This window comes from Mustela putorius, unplaced genomic scaffold, assembly GCF_011764305.1.
Source record: "Mustela putorius furo isolate JIRA1106 unplaced genomic scaffold, ASM1176430v1.1 tig00003988_pilon_pilon_pilon, whole genome shotgun sequence".
Taxonomy (NCBI): Eukaryota; Metazoa; Chordata; class Mammalia; order Carnivora; family Mustelidae; genus Mustela; species Mustela putorius.
Window position 1 is genome coordinate 6,496,268 of NW_025422127.1, and position 18,834 is coordinate 6,515,101.

General features: G+C 35.9%; 1 protein-coding gene across 2 annotated transcripts in view; it reads right to left on the reverse strand.

Annotated features, from left to right (window-relative positions):
- The window catches only part of TAFA2 (TAFA chemokine like family member 2), a 501,881-nt gene that overhangs the window by 8,683 nt on the left and 474,364 nt on the right, over positions 1-18,834 (reverse strand). The window contains exon 5 of one of the 2 annotated variants that reach the window (XR_006604254.1): positions 5,812-6,056. The exons of the other annotated variant lie outside the window; for it this stretch is intronic. The gene's annotated coding sequence lies outside the window, so the exon portion shown is untranslated. The remainder of the gene's footprint in view (positions 1-5,811; positions 6,057-18,834) is intronic. 2 annotated transcript variants of the gene reach the window in all.

Genomic DNA, 18,834 nt, shown 5'->3' on the forward strand with positions numbered 1-18,834 from the left:
GCAGGGAATGATCCCAGTTTTTTGGTACCATTTGAGACCTGATTTGTGACCCAGGATGTGATCTAGTCTGAAGACTGTTCCATGTGCAGTAGAGAAGAATGTGTATTCTGTTGTTTTGGGATGGAATGTTCTGAATATATCTGTGATGTCCATCAGGTCCAGTGTATCATTTAAAGCCTTTATCTCCTTGTTGATCTTTTGCTTGGATGATCTGTCCTTTTCAATGAGGGGGGTGTTAAAGTCCTCTAATATTATTATATAATTGTTGATATGTTTCTTTGATTTTGTTATTAATTGGTTTATATAATTGGCTATTCCCATGTTAGGGGCATAGGTATTTAAAATTGTTAGATCTTCTTGCTGGATAGACCCTTTAAGTATGATATAGTGTCCTTCCTCAACTCTTATAGTCTTTGGCTTAAAATCTAATTTATCTGATATAAGGATTAATACCCCAGCTTTCTTTGATGTTCATTAGCATGATAAATTGTTTTCCACCTCATCACTTTATATCTAGAGGAGTCTTTGGGTCTAAAATGAGTTTCTTGTAGAGAGCATATTGATGGGTCTTGTTTTTCATCCATTCTGATACCCTGTGTCTTTTGATTGGGGTGTTTAGCCCATTTACATTCAGGATAACTCCTGAAAGATACGAACATACTGCCATTGAATTTCCTGTAAGGTGACTGTTACTGTATATAGCCTGTATTCCTTTCTAGTCTACTACTTTTAGGTTCTCTCTTTGCTTCGAGGACCCCTTTCAATATTTCCTGTAGGGCTGGTTTGGTGTTTGCAAATTCTTTTAATTTTTGTTGTCCTGGAAGCTTTTTATCTCTCCTTCCCTTTCCAATGACAGCCTAGCTGGATACAGTATTCTTGGCTGCATATTTTTCTCATTTAGTGCTCTGAATATATCATGCCAGCCGTTTCTGGCCTGCAGGTCTTTGTGGATAGGTCTGCTGCCAATCTAATATTTCTACCATTATGTGTTACAGACCTCTATTCCTGAGCTGCTTTTAGGATTTTCTCTTTGTCACTGAGACTTGTAAATTATACACTTAGATGATGGTGTATGGACCTATTATAGGATCCTGATGAGATTTCTCAAAAATTTGTGCTAGGATCATGTTCTAATTAGGGAAAACAAAACCAGGTAATGACATATATAACATTAGTTAAATATGAAATTAAGTCAGCTGTTTTGTACTGTTTTTATTGTATATTTTGAACATTATGCAGTGTCCTCTGTCCATCTTCTAGTGAAGCTAAATTGGGCTACAATGGAAATTAAAGAATCTATCCTGTCCCAAGTGTAAAACATGATTTTGTAAAGTTCTTAAAATATTCCGTTTTCCCTGCTCAAGGCCTGCCACCTGAGGTATCAGTAGGAGGCAACATGCTATGATGAGAGGCATGAACGTGCAGCCCAGGTTCAGAACTCTTCCTTAGCAATTTCTCATACTGCGGGGCTGAATAAGTTATTTGAACTCCTTGAGCCTAGTCTTCCTTGATAAAATACAAGAATGATATTACCAGACCCCATGCATTTGCTGTTGTGGTTAAATCAGATAATCCTTCCAAAATGTCCAGGTAAATGCTTCTTAAATAACTGGTGATAGTGGTGGTAATTCCCAAACCCTCCATGAAAGGTGATACATAGAATGATTATGGGAGGGGGACATTACTGCTGCTTGCAGTGTAAGTATTGATTTTAAGTTAATTTTTGAATTATCAGTCTAATAGAAACTTATACATCAGTCTTATAGAAACTGATGTGCAGTTATTCATTTTGTATTCTTACTAGTCATAAAAGTCATATTAAGAGGGAAGTATCACTGTTTGGGCCTACTTTGGGAGTGAGACTCTTTTCAGATGAGTTGATATGGAGTAGTGGTTAAAAGGAATGTACCTGAAGCCATTTGCTCAGTTCTGCTGATAACTCAGTATGTGACCTTGAGTAAAACAGGGATAGTATTAGTACCTACATCATAGAGTTTTATGAACTGAGGAGCAAATAAGCAAATAGGTCAGGTGCTTAGAACAGTGCCAGGCACATAATAAACACTAAGTATGGTAATTATTATTACATATTATGTATACACACACATACATTTCTAGCCCTCTGAATGCACTGAATTCCTAGTTTTTGCCCCTGATATTTCTGATCATACATTACTAGTGTTTATAGACACATAATCCATTCTTTTTCATTCTTACTTTGTCTTTTTAATGGGCCAGCTGCTATCAGACTTTGCATACAGAACAAATATTTACAAAAATGACACTATAGCCATCTAGACTTAAAAAATAAATGCCAAAACAAAACACAGATTCATAAATTTCCTTATTTGTTATTGATGATTCTGCTGATATTGTTCTATATTGAGTTCTATCCCATATTCCAGATTTTTTAAAATCCCAGTTGTTCAGTTTGCCAGTCTACATAAATTTGTGAAATCATTGCCATTTCCACAGCATCAATGTGAATCTTGTCACTTTAGCTTAATTCAGAAAAATAATCTTTTCCTCCAATGTGGCTATTAAAATCTTGTTATAAGAAACTATTGAGCAATATTTACATTCCTGTAAATATATAATGGGTCCTATACACACAATAATAGAACAGACAATGCATTATGAACATTACAAGTGAATTTCATGAAAACATGTTGAATTTATAGTAAATACCCATGTTATTGGAGAAACATTTATTTTTGGACTGATGACCAATATTTAAACAGTTGGAAGGCAAGGAATAAATATGTGGCAGTATTTCCAAAAGGAGGTGGTAGGTTTAAATGCAGTGCCTGTCCAGTCTTTATAATACAGCTGTTTCATGACATCACAACAGGCAACAATCAAACTAACATTCTGATAAGTAAATTTAACTTATCTGATAAAAGTAAAAGGAAAGATAGAAAACCTTTATAATCCTAAAATCTGATTTGAATGAACTTTCCCTTGCTTGGAATAGATCTGCTTCTTTCCAAGTTGTATTTTTTTAATGTAGTTCTTACAAGTACATGAATTAAGCTCTTGCTTAGTGTTGGTGTACTGAATGTGCAATTAAAACATCATTACTCGGCAGTAGCAGGTTTTCTCATTTAAACTAGAGAAAAGCAGCCATTGAGCTGGTCATAAATGTATGTGAATGTAATTGTCCTATCTTAAAGCACCTTATATAATGAGGTATTACAAAATGAAAGAAAGACTCCTGTTGGTCTAAAATAATCCTTCAAGATTAAGCTGACCAGACAGCATGAGGCACTGTAAGGCAATGATGTAAGAATCATTTTCATAAATCTACTCACCTATATACAAAATAAACTAAGACTGTATTTTGCTTTCTTAACAACATGATTCCTATAGCCATAAAAACTGTTGGATTTTCATGCCACAGTTTCAGGAATAGGAGTGGCCTTATTCTGATAAGAGTTTATACTAGTGTTGCTTCCTGCTAGTCTAAGCACATTGGACAAGTCAGTTAAAAATCTCTGAATCTCCAGGGTTCCTGTCTACTGAGGGAGCTTCTCAGTGAGCTTCTTAATCCTTTCTATCCCCAGACTACTCTGACTTTTCTTAAGAAGCATTATTTCCAAATGAGATAAAACTTTATTCAGATTACCCAAGTTCAATGATGGTATAATCACTGTGTAGACTCCATTTTTCTAAGAAGCCTACTCATTATATTAGAATGCACAACTAGTAAGCTTTTACCACAAATACAACATCTGTCGATGGCTCTCAGCTTCCTATGCTGTATAAATGAAGATCTTGACTGGAAATGAATCTTTTGAACAGATGGACCTGCGCTATTTCTCAGAACTCTGAAGGCTGTACAGTGCACCTGCCATAAACTCTTCTATGTGACTCATGACAGCCGATGACTGTTTGTGTTGCCATTTGTGCACATTCTTCGACTCCCAAGCAGATCAACGGATTCTGTCCAGATGACATTCACTGCTAGCACCAAAATAAATAAATAAATAAATAAATCCCCCCAGTTTTCTCTGGGCAGTTAATAAATCCCTTTGGGATATTAAGGAAATTTAAAACATTCCTTTTCCCATCCCTGTTCACAGCTTGTGTTTATTCCAGGTGGAAAATGACCCCCCAAATTAAGATCATTCTGAAAGACAAGGACATTGGGATCCAGATACGTTTCACTTAAAAACATTGGAGAGTCCTTAAAAGAGGGAAACAATTATTTTGAATACTTGGAAGAAATCTGAGTAGAGTTAAAAATATTATTTCATATACCAGCATAGTTCAGACTTTTAAAGACGATTGGGATTTTGAACTCAATTGGAAATTACTTCACCTGCCATATTTGATATTAAGTTCATTTTTTTAGACTCCACTCTAATTTATAAAGGCCTAATTTGAATTGATAGTTTTAATCCACTTTCTGACTTAAAGCCTTACTTGAGAAGTTTAAATCTATCTGCTAAAGTATTACATTTCTCAAGAACTTCAACTTCACTGTGTATGAGGGCTAGCAGAATTAAGCAGTATGAACTGTGCTCAAAATTTAGGATAAGTGGGGTTGGGGAGAAGGGCTGAAACATGGAAGAAACTCTTCTGAGTGTCCTAGAGATTACTAAGAGCAGCATTTTTTCTGAACTTCCGGCTAGTGTGAGTTACAAATGCAAATCATTCTTAGTCACAATCTTTCCTTGAGCTACCTGTCTGAATAAAGAATATGTTGCTGTCACTTGGAGAAGAATTTGTTAGAACTTGTACCAAGATAGTACCAAGGCTGAAGTAGCACATGCACCCTCATCCCTATCCTTTTCCATAATATTACATTTAGAGATGATCCTACCATGTGTGGTAGATCTTTGGGAAAAAAAAAAATTCACCTTCTGTAAGTTGAAAAACTAGAATGTATTTTCTGAAAAACAGGGTTGCTGGGGGGAGGGGGTTTGGGATAAGGGGGTGGTATTATGGACATTGGGGAGGGTATGTTTTTTGGTGAGTGCTGTGAAGTGTGTAAACCTGGTGATTCACAGACCTGTACCCCTGGGGATAAAAATATATGTTTATAAAAAATAAAAAATTATATTTAAAAATAAATAAATAAATAAATAATGGAATAAAAAAAAACAGTATAATATAGTCTGTGATGTTTAATATACTGGGTGCTTTGTTTTTTCCCTTCTACTTCTAAGTTATATTCTTCCCTGGTTCTTGTCTTGTTTTTTGGTTTTAGAATACTTGTTCTTGCTTTTGGTTTTAGAATACTTGTCACAGTTCTATAGTTTCAAATTCAAAATTGATCAAAATGTGAATCTTCAGCAATTTCTCATTGTTTAGATGCTAGTTTGACATAGCTGATTCAATTATAGGGCAATGTAAATACATAAAGATTGGACCATAGGTAAGAATACAATCTTCACTTGGTTTACAGAGATTCAGTGAAAACCTGATGGCTCAGTACTTTACATGCTAATTTCCACATTAAAGGCTGGTTGAACACAGAGGTCTACTAATAGACCCAATGTTTTGTATTATCCGTTTCTTAGTCTTGGAAAAACAATGTCAACTGCAGGGCTATTGTAGGTAACAATATTAGGGTCGCCTCTTTGTGGCAGTTTTAATTTGTGGATCTAATTAGTTCAAAGAGTGATGCTTCCTATAAAAGACAATTCAATGCCTTTCCTTACTAACAACTGAGACAGTTCTTTGTCTTCTGATCCCTAAAGCTGTACCAAGTTCATCTTTCCCCCTGAAATCAGGAGCACCTAGAATGCTAATGGTAACTATAAGAAAGAGTAGGTTACAGTTGGTCCTATAACACAGTGTACACACCTGCTGCTCTGTGAGAAATAAACCAAGATGAGAGCTCATTTCAGGAGATGTTTTGAATCTTTACTCCTCAATGAAACTGCTGTCCCTTCCTTAGAATCCGACCAGCACTAGGATTCGCCACACTAGTGCTCCAGTGTGGAGCCAGAATTTTTTTGAGTGGAAAAAATCAAAAATTGTCATCAGGCACAGCAGAAACCTTCTCTTTCTACTTCTCCATTTGAACTTGAAGAGTTTTACACGTTTGCCTAAGGAATAAACACATGTCAGGTACTCCACTGTTCAACAGATGATTACAAGAAGCAAACCTGGGAGAAAGGGAACATTTCAACAAATATAAAGGGACAGAGAGACAATAATTTCCTTTACATCCATAAAAGTTCACAATGGAGATAGGTTTGCATATCTCCTAGATGATTATAAACTCTTAGAACTTTTTTTAATTTCAGAAAACACATATTCATAAATGGGGCCTAAAATAAAAAGCTATTAAACTAATTGATACAAAAATCCTAAGAGTTTCTTGTTAACATTTTGGGAAGCATTCTGCACAAACTTAGTAAGAACGTTTTAAAATCCATACACAATCCTTTTGACATAGACAGTTAGAAGAATTATACAACCAGTATTATATAGTAATATTCAATTATAATTCAAATATTTAATTTTTTCTACCTTAACCATTCATAGGCTTTCCCAAATATGCATGTCTATAGTAACTCGTGATTTTTCTACAGCATGAACCTGAGTCATCCACAATTTAATGCTGGTAAATAGGACCAAGTCATTTAAACAATGTACAGGTCTAGCCACCCATAGGCATTCACAAGTCAGCTTTGTTATTATCTGCTCATCCTCATTAACAATCTCATCCTCATGTGATCCTCATTAACAATCTGAATGGGGTCCATGACATTTTTCAGTTGTAATTTATAACATTTTCTAGATAGAGACTTTCAAAGCTTTTCTTTATTATCTCTTTCCCAAAATACTCCAGGAATATAAAACATGTACTATTTGAATTTCAAATATTTGAATAATTTACTATTTGAGAGCTTAACATGAATAACAATAATAAATGATAAAATCATATGAAGGAGTGGCTAGTAATTTCTAATAGAAGGTTTTGGTAATATGAATCAAAGTAAAATATCTCTTACATAAATTTAAGAGCTGAGGGCAGTTAAGGCCAATAGCAGAAAAAGAAATTAATCATGTTCTAATATAAAAAAGTATTTCCCAATTTAGAAAAAAAAAATGGAGTCTTTGAGGAATAAGAACAACCCTTTTCCCCATCATGCTTAGATCTCTCCCTACCTCACTGGAAAATGTAAGACTAAAACAGGGCCTGAGAAAGAATGAAGCTTTTGAGTTCTGGTCACCATGATCACTTGATTTTATCTACATAGGTCGGAGCCAGTGCAGTCATAAAGTAGGTCAGTGTCATGACTTACCAAAGATATATGTGACAAAGAATGAAGCTGGAGTTCATATCAACCCACCTACCTTCCTCTTTCCCTTCAGAGAGACACAGGCTCTGCTCTAGTCATATTAATACTCACAGGACTTGATGTGCCCATTCCTATCTCCTTATCTTTATATATCTTTTATCTTATCTTTGCCTGAAATGCTCTTCTTTCAAGTCTCAGAAGAAATGTTACCACTTCATAATTCATAAACCTTTGTGATTCATCCAGTCAGCACTCTGTCCATACCTCTAAGACCTATCTCATCATATTTTGATTATTAATCTCTTTGTTTCTCACACTAAACTATGATGTATTAGAAAAAAGATATTAGCATGCATTTTGCTCATCTGTGCTAAGAGGCATTCCAGGCACACAAAGGATGCCTAATATTTATTAAATTGCGAAAATGAAATGATGGATGGGTGGGTGGATAGATAAATGGACAATGAAGTTATGAATATAAGAGGAAAGTGATACATAATTGTACAAGAATGAAACATAGAACTACCATTTGGATTCTCTGTGAATAACTAAGGGAACAATTAAGTGACCCAAAGGTCAGTTCCTCCATCTTAAATTTTTTTAGGATTATTCCCATGATCCTCTGGTTTTAGACTTTGAAATTATAGATATGTATGGGTCCTGACATCAGTTTCACATTCGCACCTCGGGCATTTAAATTTATTCTCACTTGGAAAAGGTCTGATTTTTAAAACAAAATTAATTCATGAAAATAATAATGCAAGAAGATAATAGCAATGTGTGATGCTTTAATTGGTATTAGACTAACCACTTGGGATGTGGAAAATGTCCAAATAGATATATTGAGGTTGATTCTGGCATACTCATTACAGTTAACATTTCAGTTAGAAATTATCCTAATTTTTTTTAATGCACGTCTCTCTAGAGTAATTTTCATACTGCTGCTTAACAGTGTCAGGAGAATTTTCTCATGAAATACTCCACAGTGACAATTATCCTACACCTAAGTATTACATGCTTGCTTGACATCAGGTGTGGTGGTATAAATGAAATACCATCAAGTTTCTTATAAAAGAATAAAGTAAATAAATACGACAACAATCGATCCGCCCCCCCCCCAATAATAATGTACATACGATCTCTCCCTTATATGCCGATTATATGCTCTATATTTAGTTCAGGATCCATGATCCCTCCCCCATTTTTTTTCCAAATAAAGAGGCTAGTATTTTAAAAGACAAAGAGAAGTTAATTTTTGCTTAGCAAAATGCAGCAGACTCCATATTCTGGTCTAGTCTAGAATGCCAAAGACCGCTGATCCTTCTCCTCAGGGAGAGTTGAAACCCTCCTCACCCTTTCTTTAGCCTCCACCTCTTATATATCATAATTGCTGGCATCAATAGGCTACTTAGTGCCATTTGTTTTCTCTTATAACCCTCAAAATTATTCTTTAGACTATCCCCATTTACTATTTATGGTTATTAGGCCTTGTTACTAATTACTATTATCTTCAATTTATAGTTGAAGAAACTGACATTCAGATAAATTAAGTGAAACTTCTGGAAGATGCATCTAAGCAGCAAGTGATAGTCGGGGGACTGAGATCCTTATTCTGGGGCTTCAAACCTAGTGAAACAGGTCCTGCACATCTGGTTCTTCCATTCCTTCACTTGACTAACATTGATTGAACACATCCTCAGTAGCAGACACTGTCCTGGGTGTGAAAAAAATCACTACCCCTACAAATCAACAGTCTGGAGAGGCAAACAAAAGACACAATAAATATATTTTTTTTCAATATATTAGGCCATGGCAGGAGAAAAGTAGGGTCAAGAGGAAAAGAAGGATGTTTGAGGTAGTTAGCATAGACAGTTGCTGAGAAATAAGACCAGTAAAAGCCTACAGCGGTGAGAGTCAGTCAAGCTAATGGTTGGGGAAAGGGAATTTTAGACAGAGGGAACAACATGTGTGAATGACCTGAGACAGGAAAGGAGGGTGGTGTGGTGGCAACAGAGCACACAAGGAGAGAATAGTAGGAGATGAGGTCACAGGTGTTATTCATTCATCAATTTCTTTGTTCTACAAATATTGTTGTTCCCTCTATGGTTACCTACTGAAGATGGGGCAAAAGGAGATACGGTCCTTGTTCTCATGTGAGTATACAAAAAAAAGGAACTAGAAACATACATGCTGCATACCTTCCTCCTTCCAAGTCTCATTCCTGGAATGCAGAACTGATAGACCCTGAATGAACACATGACTTTATTTATTTATTTATTTTTTTAAGCCCTGGAAGCTGCTGTTCTTTCTTTTCAGACAGTGAGATTTACAAAGTTTAACATAAGGAAACCAGTGAACCAGTCTATGTGTGTACAGGAAGCCAAACATTTTTTCTGGCACATTCTTTGACTGTTGGCAAAGAATTCCTCAATGCTTGACTTAAATTCCCTTATATTCTAGCTAGATTGAGACATACCCTAGTTTAGGAAAACAATCTAGAAAAAGAAGAACACTCTTCCCTCCACTGTAGCATTTAGCTTTTCCTTTGAAGGGATGTCTCCTCCCCAAACTCTCTAGTTGTTCTTGGGGTAATGAAGTTCCAGAGGAATGTGAGGCCAGTCATGAGAAAAGAATAGTCTATCTCTGCTTTTAGGGGGTTCTGAAGAGATGAGATAAAGAAGAATCTAAATGGATTACTGAAGCAGAAGGAAAAGAGCCTTTTAGGCATCACCCTATCCAATGCAAACTGGTTTGAAATGTGTAGCAGAGAGGAAGCTAAAAATTATCGGGTCCATTTAAATATTTTCCTATTCAAATATTTATCATTATAAGTTGGAGACCAAACTGCCTGGGTTTAGTCCCCACTCCATTGTTTATGAGCTATGTAGTTTTGGGAAACCTCCTTATTTCTCATTCTCATGTGGAAAAAGACCTCATGTATAAAATGAAGATAATAATAAGCCTATCCTCTGGGGTGGTTGTGAGGATCAAGTAAAGTAATATGTGTTCAGTGTTTATGATACTGCTTGACCATAGTGAGAATTTAATTTTTACTAATTCTGGTAAAAATGAAAGTAGCATGCAAGCACTAATGTAACCAAAAAGTCACTTATCATGTAGTCTCCTCATGAAAAATTATACCTTTTATCATTAGGAAATATGTTCCTCCTTAGCAATAATTTTGCCACATTCTTCTTTGCTATTAATATCATTATAGCTACTTTCTTTAGGTTAGGGTTGGCATAAATGTATGTTTTCCATTTATTTTCACACTTTTAGTTTTCCATACTTGTAATTTAGATGCTCCCTTGCTAATTTGCATAATTTGTGTTTTGACCATTTGATCCCGAGTAATAATCCTTGCACTTATTTGCCTTTTAAATATATCATTTAAGCCTTTTACATTTGGTATAGTCACTGATAAATTTTTGTTAAAATATACCAAGAACTCTGTTTGTTCTATTCATTCTTGATTTCTTTTTCCTCTCCTCTTTTTCCACCTTTTGTACTCCCTCTGACACGGACAATTACTTCATAGGTTAAGTAACTCCTAAAACTGGACAAATCTCTCTTGGTCTTCCTCCTACCGAAATCCGGGACCAGAAACTCTTCTCTTCTCTTCTTGGCTTCCAGTGCGTCCAAGTATACCATCTTACATTTTGTTAAGCTATTCAGTCCCCTTTTGGGGAAGGGGAAGATGGAGAAGTTTGACAATACTACTAAACAACACTTACTGAAAGTGAAAGTGAAGTTTCAGGAGTTCAATTTTACTGATAAACTTGGTATTGATTAGTCATCCACTAAATTAGGTAACATTTGAAATTTATCTTTGGTATCCTACCTGCATAGTACCTCTGCATAACATTCATATTTAGATTGAGTCTTATTTTCAGATTTACTAGCATCTAATGCTCAAAACGTAAGTTGTTACTTACACTTGAGGTTACTGTATTTTTCCGTTTGAGTAATAGTCCTGATTTACACCTATTGTCCTGGCTTCCTGTTGGGTTTATCTTGGAAATATGTCCTTTTATAGACAATAAATTGTATCTTCATCCATATAGAGTAATTATTCTTGGTGTGAAGGTTTCAGTTTTAGTAAACAATTCCTGAATGTTGAAATCTTAATTCTATAAATGTATGATTCTCCAGTACAGGAATTTCAGCCACTGTGATCGGCAAAAAGTGAACATTTCTTGAAGCATAAAACATTTCTGAAACCTATTAAATCACATGAAGTTGCTAATAAATTTTTAAGGCTGGCATTGAGAAAGAGTTCCTAGATATAGTTCTGTACTAACTTCTTCAACTTTTCCATCATAAAAATGAGACACTGAGGTTGTAATGTGTTAAAGACTGACTATAATATTATCGGTTACTATTGTAATCCAAGGTCATGAACTCAGAATCCAATTAAAGCCATGGCACACATTATTACCTTTGAGATAGAAGATTCATTATAAGAAAGAGGTCAAAATAGGCTTCTCACAAAATCTAGATCTATTTTAAAACACGAACATTCTTTTAAGTATAGGGTTCATTTGCTGGTATTTTTTCTTATTTCTGTTACATCATAATGAAAAGTTATAATGGCATTTTCCTAATTTTGCCTAAAATTGAAAAATAATCATTGTGAATTTCAATTTCCCCTAATTTTTTTTTTCTTCTCTTTACCATGAGTAATTAAAAGTTCCCTAAATGTAGTGGGTCAAACTGAGGGTTTTGGAGGAGAGAGGAGTGAGGGGTTGGGTGAGCTTGATGGTGGGTAGTATGGAGGGCATGTATTGAATGGAGCACTGGGTGTGATGCATAAACAATGAATGCTGGAACACTGAAAAGAAAATAAATTGGAAAAAAAAAAACAAAGAATAGTGGGTCCTACTTATATTGAATGTTCATCTACTGATGATGATGATGAATTTAAGATTTTCAGAGAATCAGGCAGGCAGTAATTAGTAAGTAATGATAAAGAGCATGGGTTAAGGGTATCATCCAGCTATGGGCTTATTCTGACTTGGGTATTTATTAAGTATGTGGCCCTGTTATTTCACTACAAAAAACCTGTTTCTTTTCCTATACATGGAGATGGTCTTTATCTCATTACACTACTATGAAGGTTAACTGCAATAATGCCTACAATGAGAAGACAACAAATGCCAACTCCTAAACACTTGTAAACAGTACTTGGAAATAAATATTTTCAAAATCAGAAGTTTATACACTTAGTATTCTCTTTATTCTATTGTATGAACTCTAATTGTGTAATAAAGCATTAGGTATGGAGGCATTTCCTGCTCTCTGATACTATAGTTGTCTTTTCCAAGCTATACATTGCCTGTGCCAAGTCTGTTTTATTATCAAAGGTTATACTAGAGTCAAGATAAATTATAAAGGGGGTATATTATGCACATAAGGTCTAACACAATTTTTTCCTTTCTTAAGAGGAAAAAAGCTATATATAACACATTTTGTTTGAAATGTACTGAGGTTAAAAAAATCACTTAGGTTTTATTTGTTATTCCATAAATAAGATTACTAGCCTCTGCTAATTGCTGAATACCTATAAACACTATCAGCATCAGTTTCTACTTGGTGTTTTTGTGATTTAGTAAGAACATTAATGTTGTATTAGTAATAGCAAAATGGGCAAGAGTAGCTCAGTATTCAAAAAAAAGAGTACTTTACTGCTGTACCAACTACCCTAAGCTAGGCTCATCTTAAATTGCCATAGGCAAATAAGTACAAAAAGCTTAAAAAAAAAAAAAAAAGAATAACCCACAAACCTAGCACATAAACCTGAGCATAACATGTCTCTCTCAAGTGAATAAAACCTTTAACCATAAAAGGAAACATTTTGTGAGACTGTCTTCGAATTGGAACAGTGGATGTACAATACCAGTTGAGTAAAAGACAATAATTGCAACGTTCAGGGGAAAAAAATTGCCTCCTTCATTTGGTAGCTCCGATAAGTCCTCAAGAATCCTCACCATTTTCTGGTGGCTGTAAGGGAGAAACTATTTCTGCTCCTGTGGCATAAATCTTCCTTTACAAGTCATTAATAAAACAGTTTTCATGAGGCCCATCTGTGATAGGTACCTGGAATGGCACATCCTGTTACCATTACAGACTCTAGAATCCACATACTCCATCTCTATGGTTCCTTTCTAGCATGATCTTTCAGTAGCTAATCCAAAAAGGAATAGGTACACAGAACAACCTTTGAATAACTGGTGCTTTTTAAAGCCCATGTTTAAATATGAATGGAGGTAATAAGGGAAACTTGACCTATCTCTACATTAGTGTTTATTTAATAAGGCTGACTACTTGAAATAATAATGTTCATGTTTGAGTTTTGAAAAAGCTGGCCCATTTTATAAGCCTATTAACAACTTTCTTTTTATTTATTTTATTTTTTCAGTGGCCCAAGATTCATTGCTTATACACCACACCCAGTGCTCCATGCAGTACATGTCCTCCTTAATTCACACCACCAGGCTTACCCATCCCCCCACCCCTCTCCCTTCCAAAATGCTCAGTTTGTTTCTCAGACTCCACAGTCTCTCATAGTTCATCTCCCCCTCTGATTTCCCCCAACTAACTTCTCCTTTCCTTCTCCTAATGTCCTCCATGTTATTCCTTGAGCTCCACAAGTAAGTGAAACCATATGATAATTGACTCTCTCTGCTTGACTTATTTCACTCAGCGTAATCTCCTCCTGTCCCATCCATATTGACACAGAAGTTGGGTATTCATCCTTTCTGATGGAGGCATAATATTCCATTGTATATATGGATTATATCTTCTTTATCCATTCGTTTGTTGAAGGGCATCTTGGGTCTTTCCACAGTTTGGCGATTGTGGCCATTGCTGCTATGAACATTAGGGTACATATGGCCCTTCTTTTCACTATATCTGTATCTTGAGAGGAAATATCCAGTAATGCAATTGCAGGGTCATAGGGTAGCTCTATATTTAATTTCTTAAGGAATCTACACACTGTTTTCCAAAGTGGCTGCACCAACCTGCATTCTCACCAAGAGTGTAAGAGGGTTGCCCTTTCTCCACATACTCTCCAACCCTTGTTTCCTGTCTTGTTAATTTTGGCCATTCTAACTGACATAACTTGGTATTTCAATGTGGTTTTGATTTGAATTTCCCTGATGGCTAATGATGATGAACATTTTTTCATGTGTCTGATAGTCATTTGTATGTCTTCTTTGGAGAAGTGTCTGTTCATGTCTTCTGCCAATTTTTTGATGTGATTATCTGTTTTGTGGGTGTTGAGTTTGAGGAGTTCTTTATAGATCTTGGATATCAGCCCTTTGTACTGTCATTTGCAAATATCTTCTCCCATTCCCTGGGTTGCCTCTTTGTTTTGTTGGCTATTTCCTTTGTGGTGCAGAAGCTTTTGGTCTTAATGAAGTCCCAAAAGTTCATTTTCACTTTTGTTTCCTTTGCCTTTGGAGATGTGTCTTGAATGAAGTTGCTGTGGCTGATGTCGAAGAGGTTACTGCCTGTATTCTCCTCTAGGATTTTGATAGATTCCTGCTTCATGTTGAAGTCTTTTATCCATTTCAAGTTTATCTTTTGTGTATGGTGTAAGAGAATGGTCAAGTTTTATTCTTCTATACATAGCTGTCCAATTTTCCCAGCACAATTTATTGAAGAGACTGACTTTTTTCCACTGGATATTTTTTCCTTTTGTTGAAGAGTATTTGACCACAGAGTTGCAGGTCCATATCTAGACTCTTTACTCTGTTCCACTGGTCTATGTGTCTGTTTTTGTGCCAGTACCATGCTGTCTTAGTGATCACAGCTTTGTGGTAAAGCTTGAAATCAAGCAATGTGATGCCCTCAGCTTTTTCTTTTTCAACATTTCCTTAGCAATTCGGGGTCTTTTCTGGTTCCATACAAATTTTAGGATTGTTTGTTCCAGCATTTTGAAAAAATGCCAGGGGAATTTTGATTGGGATGGCATTGAAATTATAGATTGCTCTGGGCAGTAGAGACATTTTGCCAATGTTTATTCTTCCAATGCATGAGCAGGGAATGCTTTTCCATCTTTTTGTGTCATCTTCTATGTCTTTCATGAGTGTTCTGTAGTTACTTGAGTACAGATCCTTTACCTCTTTGGTTAGGTTTATTTCAAGGTATCTTATTGTTCCTGGTACCATAATAAATGGAATTGATTCTCTAATTTCCCTTTCTATGTTTTCATTGTTGGCGTATTCTTACACCAACTGATTTCTGTGCATTGATTTTGTAACCTGCCACATTACTGAAATGTAGTAGTTTTGGGGGGTGGAGTCTTTTGGGTGTTCCATATAAAGTATTGTGTCATCTGCAAAGAGAGAGAGTTTGACTTCTTCTTTGCCAATTTGAATACCTTTTATTTCTTTTTGTTGTCTGATTGCTGTTGCTAGGACTTCCAGTACTATATTGAACAACAGTGATGAGAATGGGCATTCTTGTCGTGCTCCTGATCTCAATGGGAAGGCTGTCCGATTTTCCTCATGAATGATATTCGCTGTGGGTTTTTCATAGATGGATTTTATGAAGTTGAAGAATGTTCCTTCTATCCCTATATTTTGAAGACTATTAATCAGGAAAGGATGCTGTATTGTCAAGTGCTTTTTCTGCATCAATTGAGAAGACCATGTGGTTCTTCTCTCTTCTCTTATTGATTTGTTCTATCACATTAATTGATTTGAGAATGTTGAACCACCCTTGCATCCTAAAGATAAATTCCACCTGGTCATGGTGGATAATCTTTTTAATGTACTATTGGATCGTTAAGAATCTTGGCATCCATATTCATCAGGGATATTCATCTGAAATTCTCCTTCTTGATGGGGTCTTTGCCTGGTTTGGGGATCAGAGTAATGCTGGCTTCATAGCAAGAGTCTGGAAGTTTTCCTTTCATTTCTATTGTTTTGAAACAGCTTCAGGAGAACAGGTATTATTTCTTCTCAGTGTTTGGTAGAATTCCCCAGGGAATCCATCAGGTCCTGGACTCTTATTTTTTGGGAGGTTTTTGATCACTGCTTCAATCTCATTACTAAATATTGGTCTATTCAGGTTGTCAATTTCTTCCTGTTTCAGTCTTGGAAGTTTATAGGTTTCCAGGAATACATCCATTTCTTCTAGGTTACCTAACTTATTGACATATAACTTTTGATAATTTCTGTTGGCTGTTCCTATATCCTTGGTTTTAGTCATGATCTCTCCCCTTCCATTCACAATTTTACTAATTTAGGTACTCTCTCTTTTTTTTTTTTTTTTTGGATTAGTTTGGCCTGTGCGTTTATTGATCTTATTAATTCTTTCAAAGCTTCTACTTTCATTGATGTGTTCTACTATATCTCTAGTTTTTATCTCATTGATCTCTGCTCTAATCTTGATTATTTTCCCTCTTGTGTGTGGGGTTGGCTTAATTTGTTATTGATTTTCCAATTCTTTGGGGTGAGTTGGTGTATTCGGGATTTTTTCAATGTTCTTTGGTTTTGGACCAATATGTCTTCATTCTCATTGGTTTCCATGAATTTGTTCAAGTTCTTCTTTGATTTCCTGGTTGATCCAAACAATCCTGAGCAGGATGGTCTTTAGCTTCCAAATTTTTGAATTCTTCCAAACTTTTTCTTGTGGTTGAGTTCCAGTTTCAAAGCATTGCAGTCTGAGAATATGCAGGGAATAATCTCAATCTTTTGGTATTGGTTGAGCCCTGATTTGTGGCTCAGTATGTGGTCTATTCTGGAGAAAGTTCCATGTGCACTCAAGAAGAATGAGTATTCTGTTGTGTTAGGGTGGAATGTTCTATATATATCTATAAGGTCCATCTGGTCTAATGTGTCATTCAAAGCTCTTGTTTGTTGAATTTCTGCTTAGATAATCTGTATGTTACTGAGAGTGGTGTGTTAAAATCCCCTACAATTAATGTATTCATATCAATATGACTTTTTATTTTTATTAATTGGCTTATGTAGTTAGCTGCTCCCATATTGGGGGCATAAATATTTACAATTGTTAGATCTTCTTGGTGGATAGACCCTTTAAGAATGATTTTGTGTCCTTCTGTATCTCTGACTACCATCTTTAGCTTAAAATCTAATTTATCTGATATGATAATTTCTACCCCAGCTTTGGAGGTACCCAGCTGCCCTCCTCAAAAGGCCTGTTGGCATGAAACATGGTTCTCTATCCCTTCACTTTCAGTCTGGGTGTATCTTTAGGTTCCAAATGGGTCTCTTGTAGACTACATATGGATGGTTCCTGTCTTTTTATCCAATCTGCAACCCTGTGCCATTTTATGGGAGCATTTAGGCCTTTCATGTTGAGAGTGATTATTGAAAGATAAGTTTTTATTGACATCATATTGCCTGTGAAGTCCTTGTTTCTATAGATTGTCTCTGTACATTTCTGTTCCATGTCACTCTTGTTTTCTTTCTTCTTATATAGAACCCCCCTTAATATTTCTTATAGTGCCAGCATGGTAGTCACATAACCATTTAAACCTTGCTGGTCTTGGAAGCTTTTTAACTCTCCATCCATTTTCAATGTCAGCCTTGCTGGATAAAGTATTCTTGGCTACATGTTCTCATTTAGTGCCCTGAATATGTCTTGCCAGCCTTTTCTGGCTTGCCAGGTTTCTGTGGACAGGTCTGACGTTATTGTGATGGACCTTCCTCGTATGTAAAGGATCTCTTCCCCTACCTGCCCTTAAGAACTCCTGTCTGAAATTATGATTCATGAATTTCACAATTAAGTGTCTGGAGGTCTTTCTGGACTCATTGATCTTGGGGGGATATCCTTTCTGCCTCTAGGACAAGAATACTTGTTCCATTCCCCAGATTAGGTAAATTTTGATCCAGGATTTGTTCAATTATATCTTCTAGTCTTCTCTCTTTCTCCACCCCCTTAGGAATGAATCCCTTAGGGATCCCAATAATTCTGACACTGGAACACTTCATGGCATCATTTACTTCCCTGTTTTCATAGCTTCTAAGATGTTTGTTCTAGGCCTCCTCCTGATCCTTCTTTTCTTTCTGTTTGTCTTGTAGATCACTAATTCAGTCTTCTGCATAAGTTACCCTAGCTGTTAGAGTATTTAGGTTAGATTAGATCTCATTGATAGCATTTTTTAGTACTGCCAGATCAGCCCTCACGTCTTCCCTTAGAGATTCTATGTTGCCACTAATTGTCTTCTTCAACCTAGCCATTGCCTGGATAATTGTAGCCCTGAATTCCCTGCCGACATATTGTTTATGTCCATATCCAGTAGTTCTGTGGCAGATCACAGTCTCTGAATTTTTCCTGTTGGGTGTTCTTCCTCCTAGTCATTTTGGTGAGAGTTGGTTGTGGGGAATGTATAGTTGAATGTATCAACCATGATCTAGGCAAGGTGTACCCTGGGAAGTTTTGGAGCAATTGGAAGTCAACACCAAAAAGAGAGAAAAAAAGAGAGAGAGAGAGAAAGAGAGAGAAAAAAAGAAAATATCCAGCCAAAATGAGCCCCAAAGTAAGATTTATACAGTACATAAACAAAAATGAACAAACACAAAGACTGACAAAAGTAAAA